At 50.1% G+C, this 5,000-nt stretch overlaps 1 protein-coding gene across 1 annotated transcript in view; it reads left to right on the forward strand.

Moving 5' to 3' along the window:
• LOC123513852 (netrin-1-like) overlaps positions 1-5,000 on the forward strand; it is a 640,382-nt gene that overhangs the window by 226,373 nt on the left and 409,009 nt on the right. The gene's annotated exons all lie outside the window — the stretch shown is intronic.

Genomic DNA, 5,000 nt, shown 5'->3' on the forward strand with positions numbered 1-5,000 from the left:
TAACCTGGCCTAACCTAACCTGGCCTAACCTAACCTAACCCAACCTAACCTAACCTGGCCTAACCCTGGCTAACCTAACCTAACCTAACCTAACCTAACCTAACCTAACCTAACCTAACCTAACCTAACCTAACCTAACCTAACCTAACCTAACCCAACCCAACCCAACCCAACCTAACCTAACCTAACCTAAGGTAACTTAACTCTAATCTATCAAACCCTAACCTAAACGATTGTAGGACAGAAAGTATTAGGAAAAATGTAACAGGAAAAAGTAACAGGAAAAAAGTAACAGGAAAAAAGTAACAACAAAAAAGTAACAGGAAAAAAAGAATAACAGGAAAAAAGTAACAGAAAAAAAAGTAACAAGAAAAAAATGACAAGAAAAAAGTAAGAAGGAAATAAAGTAACAGGAAAAAAAGTAACAAGGAAAAAAGTAAGAATAAAAAAGTAACGAAAAAAGTAAGAGAAAAAAGTAAAAAGAAATAATGTGAATCAATTATGAAGAAAATATTACAGACACACGTTGAGAGAGAGAGAGAGAGAGAGAGAGAGAGAGAGAGAGAGAGAGATCAGGTGTTCAGAATATATATGGCGCTGTGAGAAGTGAGGCAGTGTTGAGGGGCGAGGAGACACAAAGAATAAAGTAGTAGTGATGTGATGCTGTGGTGTGGTTGCTGTGTCGTCTCCCTCCTCTTCCCTCCTCTTCCTCCTCTTCCTCCTCTTCCTCCTCTTTCTTCTCTCCCTCTGGCTATTTCTGGACTCCTCTCCCCGTGTACCCATAATATCTCCTCTCTTTAGACCATTTAGGACACGTGGGCTCTCTCTCTCTCTCTCTCTCTCTCTCTCTCTCTCTCTCTCTCTCTCTCTCTCTCTCTCTCTCTCTCTTTTGTCTCCGTCCTGTGTTTCCTCTCTCTCTTTCTCTGGTCGTCTTTTCCCTTCTTTCTCATTTTTTTCACTAATTTTTCTTCCCTTCCTTCCTTTTTCTTCCTTCCTTTCCTTCTTCCTTCCTTCCTTCCTTCCTTCCTTCCTTCCTTCCTTCCTTCCTTCCTTCCTTCCCTCCCTCCCTCTCTCCCTCCCTCCCTCTTATCCTTTGTCAAATTAAGAATCACTTTAATTTATTCATCTCTTTGTCCACCATTCCCTTCCCTTCCTCTCCCATCTACTTTTTCCCCTCTTCTCTCTTATACCCATCCACATCCTCCTCCTACTCCTCTTCTTCCTTTTCCTCCTTCCTATACTTCCTTCCTCTTCCTTCTCGCCTTCTACGAGACACGGAAGAGAGATATTGAAAGGCTGGCCAAACGGGAGAAAATTTCTACTTCGTTTTACTTGAATATTTGTGGGTAAAATTTGTAAAGACGAGAGTGATTTGGTGTTGCCTGGCTGTGCTGAGAGAGAGAGAGAGAGAGAGAGAGAGAGAGAGAGAGAGAGAGAGAGAGAGAGAGAGAGAGAGAGAGAGAGAGAGAGAGAGATAATTGCAGAGAAATGAAAAAGAGAAGTTTCAGTTGTATTTGCATTTAATGAAGGAAAATAGTGTTTGAAAGAATGCAAGAGGTGGTGGAGGATGAAGGAAGAGAGGAACATGGTGTTGAGGAGGAGGAGGAGGAGGAGGAGGAGGAGGAGGAGGAGGAGGAGGAGGAGGAGGAGGAGGAGTGGTTCTGCCTATTTGTCATGACGTGTCTTCATATCAGTCGTGATATGTCTTTTTTCTCATTAAGAAAACACCTGCCTGTTGTTTCCTCCTCCTCCTCTCTCCTCCTCCTCCTCCTCCTCCTCCTCCTCCTCCTCCTCCTCCTCCTCCTCCTCCTCCTCCTCCTCCTAATTCTCTTCCATCCCTGTCCACACTTCGTAACATGAAATAAAATCAAGTCTAAAATACGCTTGGTTTTACATTCTCAAGCATCGTTTGTGTGTGTGTGTGTGTGTGTGTGTGTGTGTGTGTGTGTGTGTAGATGTGCTTATGTGTATTTTTTCCTTCTACAAACACTGAATCATCAAGTTTGTTTCCTTTCCTATCTTCTCTTTCCTTTGTTTTCCATTTCCTATCCTCCCTCTTCTCGTGGCCACTAGTCTACCTCTCCCTGCCTTTCACTAATTGTCCTTGTAAACACAGCACCTCCTCCTCCTCCTCCTCCTCCTCCTCCTCCTCCTCCTCCCAGCGCAGTTTGCAAGTCCCCGAGCACCTGGGAATCCTCGCGTGTTGAGGTGGGAAGAGGGGCAGGGGAGGGAGTATGCCGGATTTCGGAGCAAAGTTTGGAGTCGTGTTTGTCTTGCCACGCGCCTCGCCCGTTTTCTTCAGCGCAATAGCACGTGAGTCAATAGAATTCGATTGGCTATAATTTGTGTAAGTGTAGTGCGGAGGTAGCGGGTGGAGAGGAGGGGAGAGGGGTGAGGGGGATATGCTGGTGGTGGGGTGTTGGAGGATTGTTTGGAGAGGTGACGAGTGTGTTGGGGTGTTGGAGGGGTGAGGAGGGTGGTGGTGGGGTATTGGTGAGATGTTGAAGGGGTGAGGAGTGTGTTGGGGTGTTGGAAGGGTGAGGAGGGTGTTGATGAGATGTTGGAGGGGTGAGAGGTGTTGGTAGAATGTTGGCGGGGTGTTGGAGGGGTGTTGGTGGGGTGAGAAGTGTCTTGGAGGGATTTTGGTGGGGTGAAGGGTGTATTGGGGTGTTGGTGGGGTGAGGGGTAGAGGGTGATGAGTGTGTTGGTGGGGTGAAGGGTGTGTTGGGGTGTTGGTGGGGTGAGGTTAGAGGGTGATGAGTGTGTTGGTGGGGTGAAGGGTGTTTTGGGGTGTTGGTGGGGTGAGGGGTAGAGGGGTGATGAGTGTGTTGGTGGGGTGAAGGGTGTGTTGGGGTGTTGGTGGGGTGAGGGGTAGAGGGGTGATGAGTGTGTTGGTGGGGTGAAGGGTGTGTTGGGGTGTGTTGGGGTGTTGGGGTGAGTGAGTTCTCTTCCATTTTATCTTCGTTACGTGTCTCTTTCTCTTGGTTTTCCGTCTCCTGTTTCTCCTCTTCCTTTCTTCCCTCCTTATTTCATCTGCTTTTCTGCTTCTTGTCATATTAATTATTTCTTCTCTTCCTCCTTATCTGCTTTCTCTCTTTCTCCTTTTCATCTTTCCCTCTTCCTCCTTCTTATTATCATATTCTTCTCCTATTTCTGGTTTGCCTTCTCATCCTCACCATCATCTCTTCTTCTTTTTCTTCCTCCTTCCTTCTTCATCTTCCCCTCCTCCTCCTCCTCCTTATTATAATCTTTCTACTCCTATTCCTGGTTTGCCTTCTCATGCTCAACATCATCATCTCCTCCTCCTCCTCCTCCTCCTCCTCCTCCTCCTCCTCCTCCTCCTCCTCCTCCTCCTCCTCCACTTCGCCACTTGCTCCAAATATTATCACACTCGAGTGAGCAAACGTTGACTTAATATTTTTCTCATTATGTCAGGTGAATGGAGCGGTGTTGGCTTCGTTTATGTTAAGGCTTAAGCGATTATTTCAAAGGAATTATTCACCGGTGGGGAGCGGAGAACGAGAGAGAGAGAGAGAGAGAGAGAGAGAGAGAGAGAGAGAGAGAGAGAGAGAGAGAGAGAGAGAGAGAAAGGTCTTGATTCGTACTAAAGTTTGTTAACGTTCACCTTTGAGCGGCGACAAAAAGCACAAGTTTGCCGTGCCGCACAAAGGATTTCCCCCCACCCCCCTACACCCCTCAGGACGCCGCGCCGCTCATCTCAGGTGCAAACAATGGCCGGAGCACTGCCAGGGACGCCGCCCCTCGCAACGAACGCACGCCCCTCAGAACGCCGTGAGATTGTGCAGTGACGCCCGGAGGAGACAGCATCCAGAACCCTTACTTAGACCGCCCCTTCTCCGGCCCTCCCAGTCCCTTCAAGCCTCTCCCAGCCCCTCTCCGGCACCTCCCAAGCTGCCGTGCGTGTTCCAACTGCCTGAGCATCCATCATCTTTCCGGTAAACAGACAGTGTGAGTAAATAAGGAGAAGCAGCCTCGAGTCAGCTTGGCGAGCATCAAAGTGGACGGCTGCTGATGAGTCAAAGTGTGAGGAAGTGAGGGAGAGGGAGGGGAGTGTTTGTTCCAGTGTTGATTGAGTTACCTGGTGTGCTGGGAGGGTGGTGGTGGTGGAGGTGGTGGTGGTGATGGTGATGGTGGTGCCTTTCCCATGTAGCGCCGTGCTGTCTGTCCGGCCCCACCTTTCAGCTTCTCCTTGCCGCCGCCGCTTCCCTGCTCTCTACACCGTCACAGTCTGGTGCTGGGGAGTGTGTCGCTGTGCTGTACTCCGAGGCATGTGGGGCGGGGCGGGGCGTGGCGGGACGGAGGGTGACGAAGGAGGGGAAGTAAGCGGAGGGGAGGAAGGTGAAGGGCTTAGAATAGGAGTCTGTAAGGGGAAGGTCTCAATCAGGTACCTCGTCTATCATTTGTCCTCCTCCTCCTCCTCCTCCTCCTCCTCCTCCTCCTCCTCCTCCTCCTCCTCCTCCTCCTCCTCCTCCTCCTCCTCCTCCTCCTCCTCCTCCTCCTCTGGGAAAGGCTTATTTAGAGTCGATGCTAAACGGAGGAAACAAATTTATCATCGCGTGATTTAGTGTCTGAGTGGCGGAAGAAAACTGATTCAAGCGGCGAGGGAAGGGCGGAGGGCGCGAGGCAGGAAGGCAGGGAGGCAGGGAGACAGAGGCAGGAAAGGAGAGGAGCAAGGAGGCAGACAGGAAGGGGGAGATGCAGGGATGGAAGCAGGGAGAGAAGTAGGGAGGCAAGAAGAGAGGCAGACAGGGAGGTAGGGAAGCAGGCAGACAGGGAGGCAGGGAAGCAGGAAAGGAGAGGAGCAAGGAGGCAGACAGAAAGAGAAAGAAGCAGGGAGGTAGGCAGGGAGAGAAGCAGGGAGGCAGGCGGGCAGGGAAACAGTGAAGGAGGCAGGCAGGGAGGTAGGAAGGGAGAGAGGCAGGGAGGCAGGCAGGAAGAAAGAGAGGCAGGGAGGCAGGGAAGCAAGCAAGCAGGGAAGC

Source organism: Portunus trituberculatus, chromosome 37 (genome assembly GCF_017591435.1).
Source record: "Portunus trituberculatus isolate SZX2019 chromosome 37, ASM1759143v1, whole genome shotgun sequence".
Classification (NCBI taxonomy): domain Eukaryota; kingdom Metazoa; phylum Arthropoda; class Malacostraca; order Decapoda; family Portunidae; genus Portunus; species Portunus trituberculatus.